Raw genomic sequence first — 15,615 nt, forward strand, 5'->3', positions numbered from 1 at the left:
ACAGATGAATTTAGTACCTATTTAGTGTCTGTCAGATCTGTAGTGATGGCCCCTCTTTTTTCCTTCTATTGTTAATTTGTATCTTTTTTTTTCTTTAGTACATCTGATTTACCAATTTTATTAATGCTTATGAAGTAGCAGCCTTTGGTTTTATTGACTTTTCTCTACTGTATTTCTATTTTTAATTTCACTGGTTTCTGCTCTTATCTTTATTAACTCCTTTCTGCTTGCTTTGGATATAATTTTCTCTTTGTTTTCTAGTTTCTTATATTGGCAGGGTAGATTACTGATTTTAGGACTTTCTTTTTCTAGTATAAGCACTTAAGCTATAAAATTTTCTCTAAACACTGCTTAAGCTTCCACTTACAATGTATTGGTGATGACATGGCAGAACTGGAATTCTCATACAATGCTGGTGGAATGTAAAATGGCACAACCTCTTTGGAAAATAGTTTGTCAGCTTCTTAAAACATTAAATATACACCTACCATATGATCTACTCATTCCACTCCTAGATATTCATGCAAAAGAAAAGAAAATCATTATTACATATTACATACTTATTAGAACGTGTGTTCATGCAAAAACTTGTACACAAATGTTCATAGAAGCTTTATTTGTAATAGCCAGAACAACCTAAATGTACATCAATAGCTGAGTGGATAAGTAAACTGTAGTATATCCATATAATTGAAGACCATTCATTAACAAAAAATACTGTTGATGTAAGCAACAACAGACGTGAATTTCAAAGGTATTATGCTGACTGAAAGAAGTCGGACTAAAAAGAGTACATTTATATAAAAGCTGAGGAAATGCAAACTAATGTTTAAGTAGATAGGAATAGAAAGTATTTTCTATAACGTTGTTACTCAGTTCTTTAGAGTCCTGTGTTAGAAGCCAAAAATCACATTCACTAGTATGAAATAATTTTTTAAATGATCCATCAGCTTAACATTCAATTTATTAAAGACAACAGATGCTACTTCCCTTATTTGCAAAAGTGTTTTTTACTAAGTCTTCAGAGTCATGCACTTTCTCAGTCCTGATACTATTATTCTGAATTGTTCCAGAGATATTTACATGAAAAGCAATCCTGTAGAATAGTAATTTTCTGGGTGGGTAATAAGAGGTTGATCTTTCTTTTGTCAAGTAGGAAAGGAGTGATTATTAAATGGTAGTTTAGAAAGAAAAACCAAGTGAACTAGTTTTGATAAACAATACATATGTTCAGGATCTAGGAATTGATTCCTATAAAACCATCTGTGCCCATTTATCTCCTTGAAAAATTTTGTGTATTCCTGAGGTAAGTGTACGTTATATTGAAGACTGCTGGTATGAAATATTTATGTAATATTTCAAGATGATTATAAGAATAAAATGCTTGAAATATTTTTCTGTTGCCTTTAGACCTAAAAGTTTGGCAGGATATAAATTTGGGAGAGGTTACAACTCTTTCTTAAATTCTTTAGATGTTTCCTCATTGTCCTTTAGAATTTAGTATTTCCAGAGAAATCTGAGCCCAGTCTAATTTCCATTCCTAATTTTTTTCCTTTACTCAGTGCTTATAGAACTCTCTTTCTTCCTCCCTTTCTCATTTATTTATCTATCTACTGATCTTTCATTCTTTAAATACAAAAAAAAAAAATTTACCCAAGATGTGTTTAGTGTTGATACACATATCCTGGTGTGATTTCAGAAAAATTTTCTTCAACTACTAAATTGACAAATATTTATTTAGTGACTACTATGTGGCAAATACTCTAATATGTGTTCATGAATAAGGTACAGTCACCTCCATTTCATGCCTTCTCCTTTTGTTCCATAAAGCATGACAGTTGTGGGTTTTTGGTTTTTTGTATTTTTTTTTTTAGCATGACAGTTTTTAAAGTTTTGTTCTGTTGTCTATAGTAAGTCATTTTTTCAAAGACTATTCTGTCTTCTAATCTTCAAGATGATGGTTCTCCTGTTGGCTATAATTTTTAATAGCCACATATTAATTTTTAAAAGTCTTCTCATAAAGGAAAGAGCTGGCAACTTTGTGCAAGAAGAGACACAATTGTTTGATTTATTATTCACAGTACACAAGATAAGTAATAGCATAATTGTGGTGATGGAGAGAAACCTACCATTGTACATATATATGTAGTTTCTTTTTTTTTTTTAATCTTTATTTATTTGGCTGTGCCGGGTCTTAGTTGCGGCACATGGGGTCTTCGTTGCCCTGTGTGGGATCTTTAGTTGTGGCATGCGGGATCTAGTTCCCTGACCAGGGATAGAACCCAGGCTCCCTGCACTGGGAGCATGGAGTCTTAGCCACTGGACCACCAGGGAAGTCCCGTATATATGTAGTTTCAAATGAACTTTAACACTTTTCATGACAGCTGGATCAAACAACTTTTTATGGACATAGGGAAGGAAATTGGAGGTATGGATGGTGTGTGTTAAAATATTGTAGAACAAATGCTGAAGTTATACACCTGCACAGTTGCTGCTGCTGGTGTATTGAAGTCAGTAAAATTAGAAAATTGTCTCTGCTTCCAATGCTGAGATGAGATAGACATACATAAAATAAAATTGCACAGAAACAGTCTATAAAAAGATGACGTGTCCAAAGCGGGCATTGGACCATTCCCTGTAGCTGATTATTTTAATATTGATTGAGTGAATAATAACAGTTTCATTGGAAAATTTTGCCTCCTGTAAAGAAGAAACTTATTATCTCAGATAACTTATTTTTTGGAAGATAATGAAAAATTTTAAAAGATTGAATGGATCATTGAAAATCCACCATTCCTCTCTCTTTCAATTCCATTTCATTGACTACTTAAAGGGATTAGAATTTGACTTTATTGCCTTGAGTATTTTAATTAAAGTTTTATATTTAATCTTGAAGAAAAGGAAGTTTTATATCATTGAAGAGACACATGTACTTATAAGAGCTCTCTGAATAATAAAAGTAGAAATTATTAGTAAGTTACTTGTATGCGAAATTACTTTTGCTGAGATAATGAAAAGATCAGACTGGGTAGGCATGCAAATCTCCTTTGGTTTATTGGCCTAGAACCTGGGTATATTTGTACTGAACTTAAACAGTTAATATCTAGTGATGAAAAATTTTTACTCAGAAGTCAGCAAAACATTAAGAAGCCTACATCCTAGAAAGGTAGGACTTTATAGGTGACTCAGTTTACTTTCTCTAAGTGAATGAATGCATTAGGAAATAAGAAAGGCTGAAGACCAAACGGTCAAGGACATTGTCACAATTAGATACAGTGTCTCATACAGTGGTGTTTGAATCTATGTTGGGGGTGGGAGAGAGAGGTGATAAACGTGTAGCTGATTTTCAACCAGTATTCTCTGCTATAGCTGTACTGGTTGTTTATGGGGGTTGTTCTTTCTGAGCCATGTGCATGGTTAAATATTTTGAATATCACCATTGAGTACATGCATTTGTTCTGTGTGCTGTGCCTTTAGCCTCATTCAACTAAAATTTAGTGAACGCTTAGTATATGTTGGTGAAATCCCATGTCCAATAGGGAGGTGTGATTTAGGACTGACAATAGATGGCCTACTTTTAGGTGAACAGGTCACATGGGAGAAAAGATGAATGACAAATTCAAAAGGCTTATGGACTGTTTGATGAGACTGAAGAAAATTTTACATTTTCCATCACTTTTTTGTTTTGTCTACATGTGTGAAAATGGCTCTTGATAGGTTGTTTACTGAGACTTCTTTCTGCAGATTATTTCATTCCAGGGTAGGAGGCTTTCTCTCACATCTAGAAGCTAGATCAAGCTCCCATTTGGAAACCAAGTCAGAAAAACAGCCTGACCACATTCTTTTCCTTCTGAGCCCTTCTGAATTGATCTATAGCAGGCAAAGGTTATTGCTGACTTTCCTACAGTTCATCCATGTCTTCAGGCTTTAACTTTAAAATCTAAGGGATTATTAGTGAGGTTTGCTGGAATCTCCTCCCATAACACTGAACTTCCTAAGGAGGAGAGTTTTGTGTCAGCTTCTGTCATCTCCTTCAATTTCAAATTAATTTAACTCTATATGGTTGAAACTTAGCAGTGTTGGTGGTATGTAGGTCATTCATTCAGTGATTTCTTCAACATATATTTATCAAGGCCCTGCAAGGGGCCAGTCCCTGTTTTAGGTAATGTGAGCAAAACATAAAAATAAATTCCCTCTTAGCTTGCTTTGTGGGGAGAGAAAAGAGTAATCAAAACCAATAAGTAAGTATGTAATAAAGACTATGGTGATTAATGCTATGGAGAAAAAATATAAGGGAGTGTTGTAATCTTAAGTAGTGTGTCGGGGAAGGAATCATTGAAAAGGTAGCAGTGAGAAAGGAGGACAGGGAGATAGGAGTGCTAATCTCCAGAAGAAGTGCATTCCAGCTAAAATGCATGGTGTGCAAAGGCCCTGAGACACACATGTGCTTGGGAGGTTTGAGGAGCAGCAAAACATTCAGGTGGCTGAAGCAGAAGGCGCAAAGGGAAATCATAATAGGAAATGGTTAGAGAGCTAATAAAGGGAGGCCAATTGCAGGACCTGTAGTTATCGAAAAGACATTAGCTTTACGCTAAATTAGATGAGTATTTATGGGAAGGTGTGGACCAAAGGAATGACATGATCTGGCTTACATTTTAGTGGGACCTCTTGTCTGACACTTTGGCCAGTGCCCAAGGGTAAAAGCAGCTGATGAATATATCTCTCTGTGATTCCAGCTTCAGGATTCTGCCCCCAGTTTTGGTTGCATTCAGAAGCCTTCAAAAACATGTCTTTAGTGTTTGTCTCTGGCTGTTTTAGCAGTTAATGGCGTCTAGTGAATGGCGTCTGTCTAGTGAAAAGTGTAATAGCATAGATACTTGTTTGCCTATAGGCATTGATGACCACTTTGAGCCCTTCAAGACAGGGGCACTGTCCATCTCCAGGACCTGGTCCATCTCCAGCACCCAGTGAAGGTTGTAGACAGGGGTTGAAGCAGGAGTGGAGCATCATCAGGAAGTGGAATCAAACCTGGGGGATAGCGGGTATTCCTTGCCATTGATCACGCTGAGACTTCATCCTTCCTCAGCTCTTCCCCTTTCCCTTTCCTAGCTCCTTCCCTTACTTACAGGTTTTTCTTGAAGAACGTACCCTCAATAAATCCCATAACCTTGAGTCTCTCGCAGGCTCTATTCTAGGAAACCCAACTCAAGACAGATGAGCACATATCTGATAACATGCCCCACTCTATAAATATGGAGAATTTTCTAACACTTCTCATTCCACTGGTGACCAAGAGGTTAAGCCCCCTGGGTTATTATCGCCCTTCCCTTCTCCCTACATCCATCAGTCCTTCATGAATCCTATTAGTAGGGATCAGAGAAGCTTACCTTTGAGTCTAAGATCTTGGGAATGATTGTGCTCAAAGAGCCTGACCTTGTTCCCTAAAGAGAACATGCTATTCCTCTTTCCTGAGGGCAGACCCCACCTAGCAGGGCACCAGCCAGAATGTGCTCCAAAGGGCTGCCTCTCAGAGTCTATTGCAAGATGAAAACCATTCCCCACTTCAGCTTGAAAGGAGGTCATACAAAGTTAACAAGACAGGAGAAAGCCTTGAAACAGATGTTAACCCCTCCTTCCCCACAGCTACCAAGTCTGGTCTGAGTTCTCATTGGGTGTGACCCCAGGAGCCAAGCCACTCAAAGTTCTGACTCAGCTCTACTTCTAAGGAGCACATCAGCTATCTTTGCTGTCTCCTCTCTTCTTCCCAGGGAAAAGGTCTCAGGATTCCCTAGGTGGGGAGCCTCAGTGAGCCTCAGCAAAGCCAAGCACACTCACTCAAGACAGTGTTCTCCATTTCTGGCTATGATTACGGAGCAGGTAGAGGCCAGCTCAAGCCCTGACCTCTGTGCTCTGGCTACAGCTGAGTCCTACTGTCAGGTAGGGATGGAGAGGCTGACAGGTGGGCAGGGAACCTGTAAGGGCCTCGTGGAAGCCCCCTGAGACCCCAGAACAGCTGCAAAGACTACACATAGGTGCAGAAGATAATTAGGAAGCTACCAGTGTGCAGTTTCTACTTAAATGACGCCACCCAGACTGTGTCTGGAAACAAATGGACAGATGTTAATGCAAATGTGTCATCACTAGTCCTTTCAAGGGACTATGAACCAGCTCATCTCAGCAGCTCTGTGTCTAAGGGAAAGAGGGAGACAGAGGGACAGTAACAGACCTTTGCCGGTCTTGCTTTGCAGCCAGCCAAACGTATGTCAACCCAAAACGGAGATTGGGGAGTGGGGACAATGGATAGGAAAGTGCTAGAGGAACCACCAAAATTTGATCATTGAATTTCTCAGCTCTTAAACGGCATCCTAGGCTGCCGAACCACCCTTGGCCCACTCATAACAAACACCACCCCCTCACCCTTCCCAATATATTCTATGATAGCTTCCATCTATAATCTTCCTCTGTATCAGAGTGGTTATCACATTTTAAATTGCATAAAAATTAGCTACTGAAGTTTGTGAGTAATGCAGATTCTCAGGTTCTTATCCTGGGTCAGAGGGAGGAGAGCTAATTCTTGTTTATATAGCACAACCCAAGGATCTTCAGTAGCTGGCAGAAGCAGTTTGTCAACATTTGGACATAGAATGGCTGGAAGCAAATACATTCCTCCATTGTAGTTTCTTCTCCATTACAAACACCACATCTTGAATGACCACAATCCTAGGACTGAGCCTCTTCTATAATTCTCTCAGGCTAGAGAGAAAAGTAGATTGAGGTACTGGGAGTCTAGGAGAGACCATGAAGGGAGACAGCAGGGTGTTAGGAAGCTTACTGTACTCTCTATAGTTCTGTGCAAAGCCTCACAAAAGGTACCCTATTCTTCTCCACATCAGCATGGCAGGAGGCAGTATTGATAAAGACAAAAAGATACCAGAATATGTGTCTACATGGATGGAGTTCTTTGACTCTAGTCCACATTATCTTTGTTTTGCCTTGCTGGACAAAATGTCTTAGCTGCTTAAAAACTAGTTTGGAGGGCTTCCCTGGTGGCACAGTTGTTGGGAATCCACCTGCCAATGCAGGGCACACGGGTTTGAGCCCTGGCCTGGGAAGATCCCACATGCTGCAGAGCAACGAAGCCCGTGTACCACAACTGCTGAGCCTGTGCTCTAGAGCCAGTGAGCTACAACTACTGAGGCTGCATGCCACAACTCCTGAAGCCCATGTGCCTAGAGCCCGTGCTCCGCAACAAGAGAAGCCACCGCAATGAGAAGCCCGTGCACCGCAACGGAGAGTAGCCCCTGCTCGCCGCAACTAGAAAAAGCCCGCATGCAGCAACCAAGACCCAACGCAGCCAAAAATAAATAAAATAAAGAAATTTATTTTAAAAACCCAAAAAACAAAAACTAGTTTGGAAATAAGTGCAATACTGGCTTTTACACCCAAGTTTGGGCTGTGCTTGAGCCCTCTCCTGGGGAGGCCTTGATTCTCCCACTGTCTCTGGGATCGGACACATGAATTTCAGCCCAGTGGTCCCTGTCTTGGCCTCATGAAGATGAATGATTTGTCAAAGAAGATCTTCTCCAGCCTCCTCACTTTTCAGGCGAGGAAGCCTCTCCAGGAACAAATGGTTCCATGAGAACAAAAGGCATATTCATTGTAAAGATTTCAGGAGTGACTCTTCAGAAAACCTAACCATCTCTCCTCTCATCTGTCCTGCACAAGATGGGTTTCAGGTGGTTCTATTACCTTGCTTCCTTCTACATTAAATATTTACAGTATCTCACTGTCTTTAAATGTTTGGCTATTCATTGATTAAGAATCATTTACTTGGCTCAGTTCAAACAACAGTCCTTATACTCAGAAACAATAGCATTTGATCCACTTGACAATATTCTCAGTGGTTTTGTGGAGGTATGTAAACTTGGATATGAAAGCAGGGAGAGAGCTAAATTGCTCCACAAATGAACCGAGAAGAGATGGTCAGAAGCCTGGAAGGTAGATGGCTGCAAGTTCAAGAAGAGAGAATTAGAAGATATCCCAGAATTTTTGAATGAAATGCTATCTGTAGTGCAACATAAACTACCTCTTCTGCCTCTCTTACAAAATCTCTAGTCAAATCTACATTTGCGGATGGGATTTGGTATTGGGAATTATACAAGCAAAGAAATAAATACTGTTGCAGGATTGGCCTCGGGTAAGACCAGAGGCTGGGTACACATGGCAAATGGAAGTGGGAGCACCAGCACATAAGTTACACTAAGAATTGAAAGTGCAGGGCTCCTGGCATCTTTCTTTTTCTTTTTTTTTTTTTTTTGAATTTTATTTATTTTTTTATACAGCAGGTTCTTATTGCTTATCCATTTTATACATATTAGTGTATATATGTCAATCCCAATTGCCCAATTCATCACACCACCACCACCACCCCCGCCGCTTTACCCCCTTGGTGTCCATACGTTTGTTCTCTACATCTGTGTCTCAATTTCTGCCCTGCAAACCGGTTCATCTGTACCACTTTTCTAGGTTCCACATATATGCATTAATATACGATATTTGTTTTTCTCTTTCTGACTTACTTCACTCTGTATGACAGACTCTAGGTCCATCCACCTCACTACAAATAACTCAATTTCGTTTCTTTCTATGGCTGAGTAATATTCCATTGTGTATATGTGTCACATCTTCTTTATCCATTTATCTGTCGATGGACACTTAGGTTGCTTCCATGTTCTGGCGATTGTAAATAATGCTGCAATGAACATTGTGGTACATGACTCTTTTTGAATTACGGTTTTCTAGGGTATATGCCCAGTAGTGGGATTGCTGGGTCGTATGGTAGTTCTATTTGTAATTTTTTAAGGAACCTCCATACTGTTCTCCATAGTGGCTGTATCAAATAACATTCCCACCAACAGTGCAAGAGGGTTCCCTTTTCTCCACACCCTCTCCAGCATTTGTTGTTTGTAGATTTTCTGATGATGCCCATTCTAACTGATGTGAGGTGATACCTCATTGTAGTTTTTTTTTTAATTAATTTATTTATTTTTTTTTGCGGCACGCAGGCCTGTCACTGCTGTGGCCTCTCCCGTTGCAGAGCACAGGCTCCGGACGCGCAGGCTCAGCGGCCACGGCTCACGGGCCCAGCCGCTCCGCGGCATGTGGGATCCTCCCGGACCGGGGCACGAACCCGTGTCCCCTGCATTGGCAGGCGGACTCTCAACCACTGCGCCACCAGGGAGGCCCCTCATTGTAGTTTTGATTTGCACTTCTCTAATAATTAGTGATTTTGAGCAGCTTTTCATGTGCTTCTTGACTATCTGTATGTCTTCTTTGGAGAAATGTCTATTTAGGTCTTCTTCCCATTTTGGGATTGGGTTGTTTGTTTTTTAAATATTGAGCTGCATGAGCTGTTTTTATATTTGGAGATTAATCCTTTGTTGATTCATTTGCGTATATTTTCTGCTATTCTGAGGCTTGTTTTTCCGTCTTGTTTATGGCTTCCTTTGCTGTGCAAAAGTTTTTAAGTTTCATTAGGTCCCATTTGTTTATTTTTGTTTTTGTTTCCATTATTCTAGGAGGTGGATCAAAAAAGATCTTGCTGTGATTTATGTCCAAGAGTGTTCTTCCTATGTTTTCCTCTAAGAGTTTTATAGTGTCTGGTCTTACATTTCAGTCCCTAATCCATTTTGAGTTTATTTTTGTGTATGGCGTTAGGGAGTGTTCTAATTTCGTTCTTTTACATGTAGCTGTCCAGTTTTCCCAGCACCACTTATTGAAGAGACTGGCCTTTTTCCATTGTATATCCTCGCCTCCTTTGTCATAGATTAGTTGACCATAGGTGCGTGGGTTTATCTCTGGGCTTTCTATTCTGCTCCATTGATCTATATTTCTGTTTCTGTGCCAGTACTAAATTGTCTTGATTACTGTAGCTTTGTAGTATAGTCTGAAGTCAAGGAGTCTGATTCCTCCAGCTCCGTTTTTTTTCCCTCAAGACTGCTTTGGCTATTTGGGGTCTTTCGTGTCTCCATACAAATTTTAAGATTTTTTGTTCTTGTTCTGTAAAAAATGCCATTGGTAATTTGATAGGGATTGCATTGAATCTGTAGATTGCTTTGGGTAGTATAGTCATTTTCACAATATTGATTCTTCCAATCCAAGAACATGGTATATCTCTCCATCTCTTTGTATCATCTTTAATTTCTCTCATCAGTGTCTTATAGTTTTCTGCATACAGGTCTTTTGTCTCCTTAGGTAGGTTTATTCCTAGGTATTTTATTCTTTTTGTTGCAATGGTAAATGGGAGTGATTCCTTAATTTCTCTTTCAGATTGTTCATCCTTAGTGTATAGGAATGCAAGAGATTTCTGTGCATTAATTTTGTATCCTGCAACTTTATCAAATTCATTGATTAGCTCTAGTAGTTTTCTGGTGGCATCTTTAGGATTCTCTATGTATAGTATCATGTCATCTGCAAACAAGTGACAGTTTTACTTCTTCTTTTCCAATTTGTATTCCTTTTATTTCTTTTTCTTCTCTTATTGCTGTGGCTAGGACTGCCAAAACTATGTTGAATAATAGTGCAAGAGTGGACATCCTTGTCTTGTTCCTGATCTTCGAGGAAATGCTTTCAGTTTTTCACCAACCACTGAGAATGATGTTTGCTGTGGGTTTGTCATATATGGCCTTTATTATGTTGAGGCAGGTTCCCTCTATGCCCACTTTCTGGAGAGTTTTTATCATAAATGGGTGTTGAATTTTGTCAAAAGCTTTTTCTACATCTATTGAGATGATCATATGGTTTTTATTCTTCACTTTGTTAATATGATGTATCACATTGCTTGATTTGCATATATTAAAGAATCCTTGCATCCCTGGGATAAATCCCAGTTGATCATGGTGTATGATCCTTTTAATGTGTTGTTAGATTATTTGCTAGTATTTTGTTGAGGATCTTTGCATCTATATTCATCAGTAATATTGGTCTGTAATTTTCTTTTTTTGTAGTATCTTTGTCTGGTTTGGGCATCAGGGTGATGGTGGCCTCATAGAATGAGTTTGGGAGTTTTCCTTCCTCTGCAATTTCTTGGAAGAGTCTGAGAAGGATGAGTGTTAGCTCTTCTCTAAATGATTGATAGATTTCACCTGTGAAGCCATCTGGTCCTGGACTTTTGTTTGTTGGAAGATTTTAAATCACAGTTTCAATTCAATGCTTGTGATTGGTCTATTTTCTGTTTCTTCCTGGTTCAGTCTTGGAAGATTATACCTTTCTAAGAATTTGTCCATTTCTTCCAGGTTGTCTATTTTATTGGCACAGAGTTGCTTGTAGTAGTCTCTTAGGATTCTTTGTATTTCTGTGGTGTCTGTTGTACTTCTCCTTTTTCATTTCTAATTTTATTGATTTGAGTCCTCTCCCTCTTTTTCTTGATGAATCTGGCTAATGGTTTATCAATTTTGTTTATATTCTCAAAGAATCAGCTTTTAGTTTTATTGATCTTTGCTATTGTTTTCTTTGTTTCTATTTCATTTATTTCTGCTCTGATCTTTATGGTTTCTTTCCTTCTGCTAACTTTGCGTTTTGCTTGTTCTTCTTTCTCTAGTTCCTTAGGTGTAAGGTTAGATTGTTTATTTGAGATTTTTCTTGTTTCTTGAGGTAGGCTTGTATTGCTCTATACTTCCCTCTTAGAACTGCTTTTGCTGCATCCCATAGGTTTTGGCTCATCGTGTTTTCATTGTCATTTGTCCTTAGGTATTTTTTGATTCCTCTTTGATTTCTTCAGTGATCTCTTGGTTATTTAGTAATGTAATGTTTAGCCTCCGTGTGTTTGTGTTTTTTACTTTTTTTCCCCTGTAATTGATTTCTAATCTCATAGCATTGTGGTCAGAAAAGATGCTTGATATGATTTCAATTTCCTTAAATTTACTGAGGCTTGATTTGTGACCCAAGATGTGATCTGTCCTGGAGAATGTTCCATGTGCACTTGAGAAAAAAGTGTAATCTACTGGTTTTGGATGGAATGTCCTATAAATATCAATTAAATCTATCTGGTCTATTGTGTCATTTAAAGCTTGTGTTTCCTTATTAATTTTCTGTTTCGATGATCTGTCCATTGGTGTGAGTGAGGTGTTAAAGCCTCCCACTATTCTTGTGTTACTCTAGATTTCCTCTTTTAGAGCTGTTAGCAGTTGCCTTATGTATTGAGGTGCTCCTATGTTGGGTGCATATATATTTATAATTCTTATATCTTCTTCTTGGATTGATCCCTTGATCATTATGTAGTGTCCTTCCTTGTCTCTTGTAACATTGTTTATTTTAAAATCTATTTTATCTGATATGAGTGTTGCTACTCCAGCTTTCTTTTGCTTTCCATTTGCATAGAATATCTTTTTCCATCCCCTCACTTTCAGTCTGTGTGTGTCACTAGTTCTAAAGTGGGTCTCTTGTAGACAGCATATATATGGGTCTTGTTTTTGTATGCATTCAGCAGGCCTGTATCTTTTGGTTGGAGCATTTCATCCATTCACATTTAAGGTAATTATTGATATGTATTTTTCTACTACCATTTTCTTAATTGTTTTGGGGGGGTTTTTTGTAGGTCCTTTTCTTCTCTTGTGTTTCCCACTTAGAGAAGTTCCTTTAGCATTTGTTGTAGAGCTGGTCTGGTGGTGCTGAATTCTCTTAGCTTTTGCTTCTCTGTAAAGCTTTTGATTTCTCCATCGAATCTGAATGACGTCCTTGCCAGCTAGAGTAATCTTGGTTGTCGGTTCTTCCCTTTCATCACTTTAAATATGTCATGCCACTCCCTTCTGGCTTGTAGAGTTTCTGCTGAGAAATCAGCTGTTAACCTTATGTGAGTTCCCTTCTATGTTATTTGTCGTTTTTCCCTTGCTGTTTTCAATAATTTTCTTTGTCTTTAATTTTTGCCAATTTGATTACTATGTGTCTCGGCATGTTTCTCCTTGGGTTTATCCTGTATGGGACTCTCTGTGCTTCATGGACTTGGGTGGCTATTTCCTTTCCCATGTTAGGGAAGTTTTCCACTATAATCTCTCCAGATATTTTCTTGGGTCCTTTCTCTGTCTCTTCTCCTTCTGGGACCCCTATAATGCGAATGTTGTTGCGTTTAATGTTGTCCCAGAAGTCTCTTAGGCTGTCTTCATTTCTTTTAATTCTTTTTTCTTTATTTTGTTCTGCAGCAGTGAATTGCACCATTCTGTCTTCCAGGTCACTTATCAGTTCTTCTGCTTCAGTTATTCCTTCCTTCTAGTTATTGATTCCTTCTAGTATAGTTTTCATTTCAGTTATTGTATTGTTCATCTCTGTTTGTTCTTTAATTCTTCTAGGTCTTTGTTAAACATTTCTTGCATCTTCTCCATCTTTGCCTCCATTTGTTTTCTGAGGTCCTGAGTCATCTTCGCTATCATTATTCTGAATTCTTTTTCTGGAAGGTTGCCTATCTCCACTTCATTTAGTTGTTTTTCTGGGGTTTTATCTTGTTCCTTCATCTGGTACGTAGCCCTCTGCCTTTTAATCTTGTCTATCTTTCTGTGAATGTGGTTTTTGTTCCACAGGCTGCAGGATTGTAGTTCCTCTTGCTTCTGCTGTCTGCCCTCTGGTGGATGAGGCTATCTAAGAGGCTTGTGCAAGTTTCTTGATGGGAGGGTCTGGTGGTGGGTAGAGCTGGCTGTTGCTCTGCTGGGCAGAGTTCAGTAAAACTTTAATCCACTTGTCTGCTGATGGGTGGGTCTGAGTTCCCTCGCTGTTGATTGTTTGGCCTGAGGCAACCCAGCACTGGAGCCTGCAGGCTCTTTGGTGGGGCTAATGGTGGACTCTGAGAGGGCTCACGCCAAGGAGTACTTCCCAGAACTCCTGCTGCCAGTGTCCTTATCATCATGGTGAGACACAGCCACCCTCCCCCATGCCTCTGCAGGACACCCTCCAACACTAGCAGGTAGGTAGGTCTGGTTCAGTCTCCCCTGGGGTCACTGCTCCTTCCCCCTGGGTCTTGATGTGCGCACTACTTTGTGTGTGCCCTCCAATAGTGGAGTCTCTGTTTCCCCCAGACTTGTCAAAGTTCTGCAGTCAAATCCCACTAGCCTTCAAAGTCTGATTCTCTAGGAGTTCCTCCTCCCATTGCCAGACCCCCAGGTTGGGAAGTCTGACGTGGGGCTCAGAACCTTCACTCCAGTGGGTAGACTTCTGTGGTATAATTTTTCTCCAGTTTGTGAGTCACCCACCCAGCAGTTATGGGATTTGATTTTATTGTAATTGCGCCCCTCTACCATCTCATTGTGGCTTCTCCTTTGTGTTTTGATGTGGGGTATCTTTTTTGGTGAGTTTCAGTGTCTTCCTGTCAATGATTGTTCAGCAGTTTGTTGTGATTCCCGTGCTCTCACAAGAGGGAGTGAGACCACGTCCTTCTACTCTGCCATCTTGAACCAATCTCTTCTCCTGGCATCTTTCTTGAGTTATGAGATACACCTGAGATAATTACTGAACCTAGAAGACTAGAAGGGCTTTGGCCCTAGGAATCACTCCTAAAGGGGAAGGATCAAAGAGTGCCATGGACGGCCAGGCTCACTATGAAAACGTGAAGATCTATAAGAAACAAATGCAGTATATTGACCTACTTAGGGCTGGTAATGACAGACTGTTCCTTAGAAGGGAAATCATTTGAAAGCAGTGGTTAAAGAGTATGGTTCTGATCTCAGACACAGCTGGGTTCAAATCTTGGCTGGATCTATCTTTCTCTTCTTTGGAAAAGGCAACTTACGTAACCTCACTTTCCTCATGGAGGTTCTGTTATCCCAACTCTGTTGCTTTTGAGGAAGTCCAATAAACTCTCCAGGCTCTTTGCTCTAGGACAGCAGACAGTTTTACTAGAAGTATACAGAAAGTATGAGGCATAGACTATTGCACTGTAAACCATTTTGATGGTACCTGTCCAACCCAAGAATTTGGAATCCCTCCCCACTGCACCTGGAGAGACCTTCCCATGTTCCTTTAAAGCAAACAAACAAACATAGGTATTGGATGAGCTGGTTTAAAAATAAAGATGGTTAAAGGGATGGAGAATCGATGAGGATGGTGGGAGATGAGGTCTCTTGTGGCAGTTCTGGTTCTCAGTGGCAGATGATAGGAGAAGACAAGAGAACTCCTGCAAATGTATGGTAGAAACTGTTCACAAAGCTGCCCCATCTGGGGCAGACACTTCATTGAGATTGTTAGTCCCTCAGCTCCCTCATGGGTGAACCATGACATGAAAAGGTGGTGTGATGGAGGGCATATCATTCCATGGGGCTATCACACCTGTCTTTTCTTTACTCTGAGTCCATATCTCAACAGTCAGTTCTTATTTGTTACTGCAAGTCATTTCTTCAGCACCATTTCTCTGTGTCTGTGCACATGGTATCTCTATTCTCTGGCTCTACCTGCGCAAAAATTTTCCAACCCTTCCTCAGCCATGATAAGTTCAGAAATTAATGGAGAGGTGTGTGACAAGGTAAAAAGGATCTTTGGGTGGCTTTAAGTATTTCCCTTTTTAATTTTGGGGGGCCTTAGATTTTTCCATTTTAAAGAACTGAAATCACAAAAAATTCAGGAAAAATCATCTAA

This window comes from Tursiops truncatus, chromosome 10, assembly GCF_011762595.2.
Source record: "Tursiops truncatus isolate mTurTru1 chromosome 10, mTurTru1.mat.Y, whole genome shotgun sequence".
Lineage (NCBI taxonomy): Eukaryota > Metazoa > Chordata > Mammalia > Artiodactyla > Delphinidae > Tursiops > Tursiops truncatus.